This window comes from Oxyura jamaicensis, chromosome 2 (assembly GCF_011077185.1).
Source record: "Oxyura jamaicensis isolate SHBP4307 breed ruddy duck chromosome 2, BPBGC_Ojam_1.0, whole genome shotgun sequence".
Lineage (NCBI taxonomy): Eukaryota > Metazoa > Chordata > Aves > Anseriformes > Anatidae > Oxyura > Oxyura jamaicensis.
The window spans coordinates 51168654-51182508 of record NC_048894.1 but is presented as its reverse complement, the minus strand read 5'-3'; the positions used below and the strand labels follow the sequence as shown (position 1 = coordinate 51182508).

Below are 13855 nucleotides of genomic sequence, written 5' to 3'. Positions count from 1 at the left end.
AAAGGTCAAAACTCTACAGTTTTTGCACAACTACTGCTCTGATAAACCTTTGATGGAATAAAACTTTGGCTGGGGTGAGAAAAGCAAAATCCATCCCAGGAAGTAATATAAATTAAAATAGAACTCATTTAAAGAGACAAACAGAGAGGGGAATCACAAAGGTGCTTAAAACATTGGTTTGCCCTTCACTATGTTTGGTGAACTGAGTTGCAGAGGTTTTTAATGAGGATTAATGACCAGCTGGGGTTAATGGCCCTCGGCTGCACCTCAGGTCATTAACTCCTCCCTACCAGTTATTAATCCCCAGGAAATACCCTGTACCTCTCTCTTTATTGCTTAATCATAAGTAGCAAGAGATGATCAACCAGTCAAGATCCTGGCATGGTGTGAATACTCCTGTTCCTGCCTCTTCACACAGCATGTCTTATGGCTTAGAACAAACTATTCAGAAATTGTAATGCTGAGGTCACAAAAGGATGAAGAAATGCATGTAAACAGAAATCATAAATGTTTTGTCTGGTGACTGCATTTCATAATTCTTCTTACAATGCACACATAATATTTATAACTTGTATACTTTATGAAATTATACAAATCTGTTTGCAATTCCACTGCTGTTAAACTTGTAGGGACTCTTTTCCTTGCAGTTCTAGAGCATACAATGGGGCTAGCATTCTTATTACTGCTGCTTTTAAAGTGGGAAAGTACCAAGCAGATGTTACAACATGTAACCTGAGAAGGATGAGCACCAGAGTCAACCTAATACACTGCACCCAAGTTTCAGAGGCATACAAGAATCATAGGATGGCGTGCCTAGAACTACATGCTTCCCATTGGTAGGAGCAGAGTTCAAGGGAGAGTGTCAACCCCTAGTCTTGTATTTTCCCCCACCCAGTCAAACAGCTGGTGCAGTCCCAGCCTCAAGCCCATATTAACAGAGGATGATCGAAGTTTGTGCATGGAGTTCACAAAAGAGTAAAAACACAACTTTTATGTTTAATTTTGTTACAGCAAAAAGATAGTTCTGGAAAGAGGTTTTGCTGAAGACAGGAAGTGAAATTTGCATGACATAGCATCTTATGGACAAAAATAATTTCATCTTTCTTGTGTATCTCTACCCCATAACTAGAATATCTAAGAACATGACTACCAATCAGGATATACCTAACTACAACTAATATGAACTCATACCTACTGCACTCACCCACTCTGCAAGATGACATACAAATATACTAATAAACAATCTGACGATCATCTATCTCAACTGCATCTTCAGTGAGTAACTCTGTCCTCTTGCAGTGTCATTTTATATCAGTCTCACAGAAGCAGCAAAAAAGGATTACTTTTCTATTTCATTCTTTCCCTTTCCACTGTATTTGGACTGCCCATGTCATGATGTTCGTGGGGCATTGATATTTTTTTTTAATGGATTAATGAATAATGTCCTCATGTCTTTGCAAAAACTTTTACAGGTAAGAGAAATGTTAACTTCCAGCCCCAGAACAATCTCATTTATTTCAATGGGAACATCAGTATGAATATATGCTTGAAAAATTGTAGTCTTGAGGGGACAGTTCCTCACTCTCCAAAGGTTACCAGAGGTTGATTACTATTATTCCCTTCAAAAGGAATAAAATCACAATGAACTTCAGATCAAAATATAGATCTTTTCAGGTCACATTTCCCAATGATCCATGGTGATATAAATTAAATCAATTACATCTTTTATTTGTACACAAATTACAAGTTAAATGGATGTTCTGCTGCCCTACTTAAATGTAATTATCTATGAACACACACAACACTTTTTGTGCTCCTTCCTCTGACAATGTCATATTTTTTCTTAGTTACAGGCTGTATACATTTTGAACATTCAGTAGAATAACCGCCATTTAGATGTAAAACCAGCAAGACCTGGGTGCCGTCAAAATTAGCAGAAGAATCAAGAAAAGGGCTGTAAAAATAGGTAGTATATTTGATTTCAGAACAGCTTGTTTAAGTCCTTAAACCACCTCAGCTGCAACATTTTCATTAACTTCAATAGGTTTTGGATCAGGATCGGAGTTGGAATGGAAGTTGATGATAATAATAGGAGTATACTGACTGATGCCAGTAAGCTTTGAATTGGCCCATTATTATGGAAGCTCTTTACAAGAATAAGTAATCCACACTGCTATATACACTACCTCTGTACTCAGAATAATGAGGCTAGTGTGGCTTATTGACTCACTGTTTTTACCATTTGCACAGCCACTAGATGTTAAGGTGATATTTTATTTTATTTTTAATAAAGCTAAAATCTTTTTAAACTTGAAAATCTTTGGATTTCATGGGTCTTATTAAAAAAAAAAAAAAAAAAAAAAAAAAAAAGTGGGACCTCCGTCCTCCTGCGCTAGTTTCTGTTAACATATGAGCCAAGCTTAACCCGATGAAACATCTTTACATCAACTACTCATATTTTACAGAAGATTTTTCCCTGATTAATATAATCATATACATCAATCATATTTATTAAATTTTGTTCACTATTAGGTACGTTCTTGCACATAAGATTTTAAAGATTTTTTTTAATGTCATATCTATATAGAGTAAATAATTACATACAATCCTAGAATCATTTAGGTTGGAAAAGACCTCTAAGATCATCCAGTCCAACCTTTAACCTGGCACTGCCAAGTCCACCATTAGACCATATTTATATTCATTAAAGTTACTCATTTAACTCTTTAGTCTGGAGAGAACTATGAATATATGTTTCAGTTCACTTTAATACTAAAAGCGTATATTGCAAGCAGCAACAAGTGTACATCTTTAAGGATCGCTTGTGAAATGTGCTGGGTGTGTAATGCCAGATTCTGAATCCTTCTGTTCCTATATAATAGACTTACAGAATATAAAAGACTCCCACCCAGCTACTGTGTTTGCCTCTTAGAATGGAAACTAAATAAGCATTTATATCTACCTTAGCAGTTTTACTATGTTTTGTGTAACATATGCTTCTACTCAACTGATCATCAGAATGGGCTTCTTCAGAAATCAGTGACCATAAGTCCTTGGTTTATGTTATTTAATAGCTGCTCACCGTGATCTCTTCTTCTGTCCTTAAAGGACATAAATACATCATCAAAGGAGTGCTACTTAGTAATAGCTATAAGATAAACAAGTTTGCTTTCTTGTCATTATAATGATCATTCACAGGTGTTTGTTCATACAGATATCTATCAAATATGTAATAGATGTCAATCACAATGATATTGTGTATGGTCTTTCAGAAGCCTCTCAAGGGGATTGGTCACTAGCACCCCTAATTCACAAACCAGCCAACCTAGGAGTTTGAGTTAGCACCCAAGAGAGAACAAGTTCTAGATGATCATCAAGACTCCTTGTAGTTCATGGAAAAAGATGGACATGTGGACAACTCAACCACTGAAGATCTTTGGACAAGGATCTGTATATTTGGGAATGCTTCCTAAGTCCCAGTTTCAGATGCTGTCTTATCCCATGTTTCAACTCTGTATCAGCTCAAAATCAGGTATGCACAATATTTTCTTCCCCCTCTGCCCAGATCACTACAAAAAGGAAACCCATCTTTCTTGGCCAGAGAAGCATCATAATATGCTCCAAATAGATCCCTAGTTTGGGTAAATCAATCTTACGACTACGACACCATATATTCAGAGGTCAGACAGATGCAGCCATTCTCCTTAAAGGAACAGCCTATAGATAACACATTTCTAAATTAGATCCCATAGGTAAATGCTTGCAACTGGTTGAGATAAATCCAGTCTCACTAGGTATTTATTAATACAGTTGCTTATTAATAGAAGAGATTGAGACATCTTCATCACTAATTCTCTGAAGTACACACCCCAACTTCAATACAGACTAACGCTTTTCAATCATTCTACAGATGATAGTGACAAAACAGAACAAAATACAACAATAATACAAAGCAGCACTATAAACAAGATGTATTTTCAACCACAAAACTTGCATACATTTTTAAGACTACAAATATGGATCTCTATTCAATTCTTTAGAACCCAGCTTGCATTTTGAACATAAATTTGCTTTGCCTTACTCATGGGGAGAAGGAAGAAATCTAATCAAATTCTACTGAGTGTTTTCTCTGCTATAATTTAGTGGTAAAACTGGCAGGCTGCCTAACCATGTCAAAAAGGGATACATTTGAAATGCTGTAACTATAAAATAACAAGGAAGCTTTTAGCCACATTCATGTAGTGGAGACTATGAAAATGTTTACTTGTAATGTGGTTAGCATATGAAAAGATTAATCTAACAGGAAAATACGTTTTAAAGTTGTGAAATTGTCTTGCTTGATGTATAAATATTTTATGTAAATAAAAGCGGATTTGAGATTCATATAACATTTATACATTTTTAAAACTAAAGGCATAGTACTGACTCCGCAAAACATTTTCCAGTAATACTCTTACTCTGCTATCTACACTAACGCCTTTATTTGTTTATATTAGCTTTTACCCTAATGAAGATGGCGCCAGTGGTTCTGTCTGGATAAGCTGCTGACAGGACACCATCAGCTTCGATGGAAGGCATCACTGAGAGAGAGACAGCATTTTTTCAGCTCAGTGGCTCTGATTGCAGGCTATGGAGAGAGAAAATTGATGCCAATGGCTGGAATAAGGAAAGGTGACTTTCTTCAGGACTGTGACTGGAGAAGTTTGAGAAATTGCGGTGACTCAGACAGGGATGCTCTTCTACATAGTCTGAATATCTGAGCTCATGTCCCCAAGTGGTTTTCCTTACTACCACTTTCTTCATTAAGAGTGTCACTAAAACATAGAAGTCAGTTTACATTCCTGAAGATTTGGAGCCTGCTTCTAAATTACAAATCAGAGAGGGGGGCAAAGGGGCCTAAACATAAATGAAAAGTCAGACGTTCATTTTCAGTTTTGATCAAAGTGAAGTGGAGCTTGCTTTTATTATTTTTTATTATTTGGATCATTGGTCCCATTCAAGAAGCAAAATGGAATAGCCTTCAAAGAATAACGGCCAGGTAACAATACCAAATCTTTTTCTTAAGATGCAGATAGCTGCTACCACAAGCATTACTTCTGCAATATAAGGGTGGGACTACCTTTGTGGAAGAACTGACACTTTCTACCAAATTTCACAAAATCATAAAATGGTCGAGGTTGGCAGGGATCTCTGAAAACCATCTAGTCCAATCCCCCTGCCAAGCAGGATCACCTAAAGCACATTGCGCAGGATGGCACCCAGGTGGGTTTTGAATATCTCCAGAGAAGGAGACTCCACAGTCTCTCAGGGCAACCTTTTCCTGTGCTCCATCACCCTCAGTGAAGAAGTGCCCCCTCAAATTCAGCCGGAACCTGCTGTGCTTCAGTTTGTGCCCATTACCTCTCGTCCTGTCGCTGGGCACAACTGAAAAGAGACTGGCTCCATCATTTCAAAGCATTTTCAAAAGTTGTGACAGAAGACAAATGTCTGAGTCAAGACCCAAGGCAAAGATGGATGCATTTACTGCTTCAGTTGCACAAATTCACAAGTTCATAGAGAACAGAAGTGTATTCATTAAAGAATCTACAAAATGACACTTATCTTCTTTGTATGCCAGGTAGCATTTAAAATTCAACTGAAGAACAAAATAGCCTATATTAGGGACTGTGATGAGTTACTGCATCTCAAATTATAGTTATTATATTGGAAACCTTTTCAATAACTGTTATTAAAATAAGAAAAACTGTAGTGATCCATACAGCTGTTTGATATGTTTGCGTATTTCAAAGAGACTCACTAACTTCACATCTCAGTGTAAATTATTTCTCTGTTGTTAAATAAATATAAATAAAACTGAAAGAGATAAATACAATGAACTCTATGGATTTGTGTCACCAAGTTAACACAAAGGTGTTACATTTAAGTCAAAATATATTCTTCTGGATGGCAACATAGCCAAGTTCACATGGTGCAATTTTGTGGATCATTCTGCTGTTGTAAATGCTTGTAGATTTTTAGGGCAGGGAGAAGGCTGGGAGAGGTGTAATGGTAATACATAAAGGGAACAGGATGATTCAAGCACATTTACAAACCTAAGCTTGAGCAAAGTCTTGACCTCTCTCCAAATGCACGAGAAGTACTCTGTATCATTTTTTTATTATTATTTATATGTTTCTATGCCAGTACTGAATTCCAGTGGGATACCTCTGAAAATCAGACAATGATCTGCCATGTGACTCTGATCGTCTCTCTTAAGCAATAAGAAAAGCAAGGGTACCAGCTGGGATACAGAAAATGTACCCTGAGAAGGAAGAAGATATATATTCAGCAAATAGGACACAATAATATATTTATATATCCTTTAAAGATTCCTACAGTAATTTCACCAAAATGAATAGTGTATATAAAATACATGCTCATGGAGTGGAGCATAACACTTGAAGCAGCAAGAGATTAGCACCAACACTTTCACACGTTATACATCATCTGAGGCAAGGGGGAGGGGAAACAACCACCTAAACAAATAACCCAATTCCCATGTACAGATCTGTATCAGTCAAACCAAAGATTGTTTCATTATTAATCATAGAGTAAAAGAATATAAAATGAAGTAGAGTTCTTTCTTTTAAATACCAAATGCATTGAAGCAGCAGTCATTTATTTTTATGTCATTATTTCTTTTGATACTATGCAAAATACCTCCATTTCTAAAAGCTGGTTTTCTAAAAACATAACCATTAGGATAGTTGTTACATATTTAATTTCATGCTCCACTCAGCATAAAGCAGTTGAGAGACTGCCAGCCAGAGCAAATTAAGTAACCGGTTAGATAATTTCCTGCTTAATTGAAAGCAGGTAGTTTTTAAAAGTAATAATTGATTTTGTTTCTAATGAGTGTGTAGCTATTCCTTCCTTTTTCTACTCCTGTTATTAAACAAGATTGCACTAAACTGTTGTACACAGTAATGACAGACACAGGAGGAAAAGAATTGGAGAATACTGTTTATTTAATATTTTAGGTTCCAGTTGCAATAAAAGAACTGGTGAATGGCATCTTGATATTGGTCTTCCGCTTAAAGATCATCCCTTCAAGACCTCATCCAGGTTGAGAGTTTTTACCTTCATGCTCTTCGGAGACGATAAATGACCCAGAAATCTCAGCTTAGTTCAAAGCAAAGAAACATCAATCATCCTAGCAGACAGTAACTGACGTCAGCAGAAAAAGCAGTCTGGAATCACTTCTGTCCTGTTGCCTTTGGGAATGGTCACTCCAAGAGAAAGCTGGAATGTCTAAGGACAACAGATAAAGAAATCTTTGACTGACACTTTTATGATTGGAAAAGAGGACTTAATTCTCCACAACTGTCAAAACAGCAACTGTCACAAGCAGTTAATTCACTTGAAAATTATATTTTAAAAAAAAAAAAAAAAAAAGAATAATTGTTCTGTTAAAATGCTTAAACAAAATATTACATTGTCTGATCTAAAGAAAAAATTAAGATGACTGTGTCCATCTTTTTTCTTCCACTTCTTTGAAAATTAACAAAAAACAAAGTACATTCTACATGTGTAGAAAGTATTCTTGCAAGCTTTGTATTACAATCCAATGTTTTGACAAGTTAATATAAATAATAGTCAAACTCCAGTGTGATTCACTTTACGCTCTATCCTCATAACTGTTGAGCACCTAGGACAACTTCCCTTCAATTTGTGCATATATATAAGCAACAATTCCCTAAAGTGAGCGATGTAAAAACAACCCAGAGTCTAAAGTAACACATCTGTATAAAAATCAGAAGCTATAGCACTGCATCATACCACACCCACCCAGTCAATTTATAACCACTACAGCATGCTGAACTAATTCTCCCAACGAAAAATCATTCCTGAATTCAGGCTGGTAGGTATTTCCCATAGTGCTGTTATTGATTAATGCCCTGAGACAATTAATCTGCACCGGGTAAAGCAATCAAGAGTTCTGGAGCCTGTCAGTAGTGTGATCCATGCACTATTGAAAGTATTACATGCAATATATATTGTATTTTGTATACAAATCCTTTGTCTGAATTTACAGTCTTACATGCAAGGATTTAAAGAAAACCCTCTATCATCACAGAACAGAATAAAAAGGTATGCAAGGGATTCATAAGATTTGGGAATATCGTCTTTACCATGCTTTAAGAAAGTACAGTCACTGACATTTATTGGTATGCCAAATGACAAGAGTTTATTTTTTTGTTTATGCACTCTGACAAACCTCTAAAAGAGTTAATAAACTCAATACCAACACCATGTTTTGTTTTTTTTCCTGAAAATCATGGTTGCTAATCATAATGAATTCTCCTTTTATTTAAAGGTCATCAAGACAGTCCTTAGAGATTGACCATTCATACACAATGGCACTAAATGACACCTGTACACTTGATTAACACTAACCCATTTTTCACATGTGACTACATATGTAGGAATACAGGTTAACACTATTTGTAGACATACAGGTATGCATCTCAGTCTGTAATAGTGTGGTGTGAGATGGCTGGGGAAAGAGATTAAACTTGAAACAGATATTTTATACAAAGAAGAAAACAAAAGTGAACAAGCCATTCAATTTTATTCCAAGTAAGTACCTTACAAAAAGCATATCATCAGGTACTAATTCTGTATTATAAACATTATAGGGGCAAAATGGATCTAAAAATTCCAGAGCTTTTCAGCTTTGGATTCAGAGTGTTTCTCATGCCTCACCACTTGTGAAGCTAGATGCTGTGGTTACTAGCAGTTAATGTTTCCAGTTCTAGGAATAAAGGAAGTGGAACCCAACACACACTCCGCAAATCCTGACATGAAGCAGCGTATCTCGTGTAATAAAGTCACTGATTTCACATTTACTGATGTAGTTGCTGTTACAGTTGCTTTCAGTTCAGCAGCAGGATTAGGGCTGATTTACCATTTCTCCTTCCAATATTTATAGCATTTCATAGTCCTTCAATCTTCTTAGAGGTCAAAGAGAATGACAATTAAAACTGCAAATTGTCAGGCAGCCCATCACAAATCTTAGGCCAGGGTCACTTACAGACCAAATTAGTACAAACAGAAATTGTGGGAAAGGAAGACAGAAAAAAGGAACAATTAGAAATATCGCAGAATCACAGAATCACCTCGGTTGGAAGAGACCTCCAAGATCACCTAGTCCAACCTCTGACCTAACACTAACAAGTCCTCCACTAAACCATATCACTAAGCTCTACATCTAAACGTCTTTTAAAGACCTCTGTGGAAGGTGACTCAACCACTTCCCTGGGAAGGCCATTCCAAAGCCTAACAACCCTTTCAGTAAAGAAGTTCTGTGGCTATGTTAAAACTAGAGGTGGGAGAGGGGAAAATGTTTTACTATTCAAATTAATACTTTATGAATGGTTACTCTAGTAAAAAGCTGTGATTCCTGAGGACACTGGAAAAGCTTCTGGCAGATATTTGCATGTGATTAACAAGTAAACAAAGGAGTTCTTTCATTATAGTTATCCAAATATCACTTACTTAGCAGACATCCATCTGGTTGAAGTTATTAAGAATTTAGATCAAGTGATTTGGGCTTGTTGGACCTGTGCACAAAAGCTATATGATGCTAAAAAGGATCAAACATATGAAAATAAATACTTTCAGTATGCTACTGTACCTTTACTATACTATATCACAGAATCACAGAATCACAGAATTTCTAGGTTGGAAGAGACCTCAAGATCATCGAGTCCAACCTCTAACCTAACACTAACAGTCCCCACTAAACCATATCCCTAAGCTCTACATCTAAACGTCTTTTGAAGACTTCCAGGGATGGTGACTCCACCACCTCCCTGGGCAGCCTGTTCCAATGCCTCACAACCCTTTCAGTAAAGAAGCTCTTCCTAACATCTGACCTAAAACTCCCCTGGCGCAACTTTAGCCCATTCCCCCTCGTCCTGTCACCAGGCACGTGGGAGAACAGGCCAACCCCCACCTCTCTACAGCCTCCTTTAAGGTATCTGTAGAGAGCGATAAGGTCGCTCACATGTACACATGTATGCACACATGTACAGTGCACATACATGTGTATAACTCATACAATTTATGTTTAAATTCTGAAGTCTGAAAGAGTGCAAATAGAGTACTAAATGCAGACTTTATCTCTGGTATCATCACCAGTCCTCCTGCTGTTAAAGAAAATTGATATTCTGTTATTAGGACAGACTTGATAGCACTGAAGTGAACAGTGACCACAGATCACAACTGCATGCTCTACTTTTAAAACAACCCCCAAGTGGCCCCAGCTTGCAGGTTCTCAGGAGTTTTCCACTGAACTTGTGCCAAGAGCACATAGCTGATTAATCTGTAAATACCATCTTCCGAGTAAATCTAACTTCTGAATTACTTTCTGCAAGTATTTAAGTGAAGCTATTTTCCCACAAGCTTTAGAAAGAAGTCATTAAAGATTACAAATTTCTATCTTAGATTAAGATCTAATAAAAATCATAATCAAACAGAGTAGAAACTGGTATTCAAACCACTCATAATTACAAGAAAAAGTTAGCTGATCTAGAATACAAGGATGAGCATGGCAAAATATGCTCTTTGGAGCAGAGACCAATACAGTATAACCAAACAGGTGAAAAGTCTTTTCAGGAAATTAGTGAGAAAGATCATAAACTAGTATTCAGAAAGATATATATGTATAGACACGCTAATTCTGAATTCTATCTTCTTTGCAACTTCAGATTGCAGTTAATTAGCTACTAAGAAGGCTAGGCTATAGGAGGAAGTGTTTCTAAGCAAAAACATAATTCCAGGCTTGCCCTATTTCAATGACCTTAGCAAAATTTTACCATCAAGACAAGTAAGAATGTTGTCAAGTCCTTAGGAAATAAAAAGTCATTGCAGCAGAGAACAACTTCTTCTTTATCAAATAAGTATTTGAAGACAGCAGCCTGGCCAGATAGAAAAGTCTTTAACAGACTGTGCCTCATTACAGCTCCTAGTAAAGGGATGAATCCTCTGTTCTTGCTGCAGTCTTGGGAGCAAACTAGTTTGGAGAAGTCTGCACAAGAGCCAGAGTAAAGTCTGAAATGCCTCCTGGAACACACCACGCTTAGCTAAAGTCTTGTCTTTTTCTGAGAGTTTATAGCTAGGATCAAGTGACCCGCTATATTGTCTAGACTTATGTCAGACTCTGAAATCACAGCTGCCACATGTGAAAGAAAGACAGAGAAAGACAGCACTGCTGATTTTCTATAGAAAGTGTGGGCAAGTCAAACAAGCTAGCTACTTTAAAATGTTAAATACAGTTTTTAGCCTAACAGCTAGAAAAATAAAATCAGCTTGACTTCAGATTGTTAGAAACTTTCTGAAAATGAAAAGCAAGTTCCACATGAAGGATCCAATTCTGTAAGTTGACTTGTGCCCACATTTAAGGATAAATCCATTTAAAATTAAGCATAATGGGCATATCTACTTTCTCAACTGTTACTAATCTCAAACCATCTACCCTAACCACCCTTAGGAAGGAGTTCCCCACAGGAAAGGAGGAAAGACTGGGTGGGGAAGAGTACCATAGAGGAGACGAACTCCAGCACAGTAATTATCATACAGTAAGTTATCCAGCTAGACAGTTTCACTTTCCCATTTAAAATCTACACTGCAAATGGTGATTTCTAGTGCAATGTAGCTTAGTCAAACAACAAAAATATTCCAAATATATGCTACTAGATCCCTATGGGACTAAAGAAAAGTGCACATCTTTTCTCCCCTGAAGGGAGAACAAAAATGTTTACAAAAACAAACAAAAAAAAATCCTACTGAATAAAATATAGTGCAATAGCTCTATTCTGAAAAATGTACCTATTGTCCTTCCTCCCTCAAATAGCAACACTGCTAATGGTCCCAGAGTCATAAAGGCTGAATATGCTCCTTTCATTCTGTGTCCAAAATGGGCACTCTGGTATGAGAAAGTGAATGATGTTGCTGCCCAGACTGTCCATTTTCTGTGGATAATTAAAATCTTCAAGAACTGCTACAATGAAACTTCTCAGATACACAATATATCCCAATACAAACAGATACAAACAAGACGACACATCATTATTCTCTGAACAAGATTACCAATGACTTATCTTCCCAGTACCTTGAACAAATACACCTCCCACCTCCACACAGGGGACAAATAGCCACAAATCTGGCATGTCACAAAGGAGCACTCTGGGTACCACACAGCTCTTGGTGGGGCAGTCAGGAGCTCCACCCCGTAAATCCATACACAGCAAGTACAACATACATAAATGTGCCACATTGAAGTCACACCTCAGCACATTCTGTACTCAGATCTCCACATCTGCTTAGGTTTCAGAAGCACTGTAGAGACACAGATTAAAATCTGATTAGGTTTAAAATAACATTTCAGGTATCTGGTAGAATCACATTTAAAGCTCACACAAGGAAGAGCTGTAAGGAGTTGCCTGCATATAAGAGATTCAGTCAAGAGCAGTAGGTCTCCTTCACAATACCATGATCCTTTTTGTAAGTATACCCTGGTGGGAATAATAAACCTAAATTACATCAGAGAGTTAAGACACGCTCTTACCTCATGCCCTGGTTTCAGAGCCACATAATTCTAGATATAACCTCTGCAGATTTCAACTGTCTAGCATGTCGGGCTGCATTACTGAACACTGAAATACTGCATTTTGAGTGGATGAATCTAACTCAAAGGCACTACATTTTAATTGCTGTACAAATAGCCTCTTTAACCTAGGCATAAAAGCCACCCTTACTCTTCATAAGAAAAACATAGAGCACTGGCAGCATGAATGAACAGACTTTGCAGCACGAGCACACAGCAGATGCCATGAGGCAGCCAGAAGTACAGTTGAATTTACCACAGCTAAGAGCCTGGCTGATCAAAAACATGAACCTTCCATTTGACAATATGAATAAGATGAATAGCGGTAATTAACAAAACATGTTACAATCAATGCAAATACTTTTTTTACTTTATTAATTATGAAAATACAAAGGGCAACTGTCAGGTCAAATTTGGTCAACAACTTACTTGTTCTTTTGCCCTAAACCAACGAAGCTTCCTCCCATCCTTCCCTTCTTTTTTAATTCACATGGAAATAGGTTTACATAAATAGAAGACTACAGTCCAACTACTGTTAACACTGTTATGGTAGACGGGAATTTCAATGCTTTCATGCTTAATTTTCTTTTTTCTGTTCATTCCAAGAAAATGTACATTATTATAGCAGGATTTTTCCATAAATTAGTTTGCTTTAATTACACTGTTAGAAACCAATTAAAAAATGTTATGCATACATGCATGCACACACCAAACAAAAAACAATTTTTCATACAGTTACCATAGTTCATAAATTTAGTATGAACCCTCTCAGGACCAAGCCTGCTCATTGGGCAGTTCTAGGGATGCAAAGTCATAACAAAAATGTGCTATTCGTCACTTCTTATTCCAGTCTAAAGACTGGCAAATAATCACCAGTCATAGGCCTCCTTTCATCTCCTTATTTCCAGTCAACAGTAGAGAGATATCTAAAGTCCTACCTATTTCACCGATTCTCTCCAGCACTACCTTCTCTCTCTGTGAAGTACAGCAAAGTCCTCAACATACACACCCTGTAGAGTTGCATTTTCTCTGTGAATGCTCCACTAGACCTTCTTCCCCCATGTTCTAGCTCATAGCATAGGCTGCCTGAAAAGTTATCCTTTAGCCCTCTGCCTTCTTGAATGGGCATAGTGAGCTCATGATAATATAATCCCACATAAAAATAAAATAAAATAAAATAAAATAAAATAAAATAAAATAAAATAA

The 13855-nt window shown here is 36.9% G+C and overlaps 1 long non-coding RNA gene across 1 annotated transcript; it reads right to left on the bottom strand.

Annotated features, from left to right (window-relative positions):
* Nucleotides 1-3102: 3102 nt before the first annotated feature.
* Nucleotides 3103-12455, bottom strand: LOC118162686. The gene is made up of 4 exons (XR_004748564.1): nucleotides 12331-12455; nucleotides 11872-12014; nucleotides 7120-7290; nucleotides 3103-4627 (listed from the first exon to the last, which is right to left on the bottom strand). It is a non-coding gene; the product is annotated as an uncharacterized LOC118162686 (long non-coding RNA).
* Nucleotides 12456-13855: the final 1400 nt, after the last annotated feature.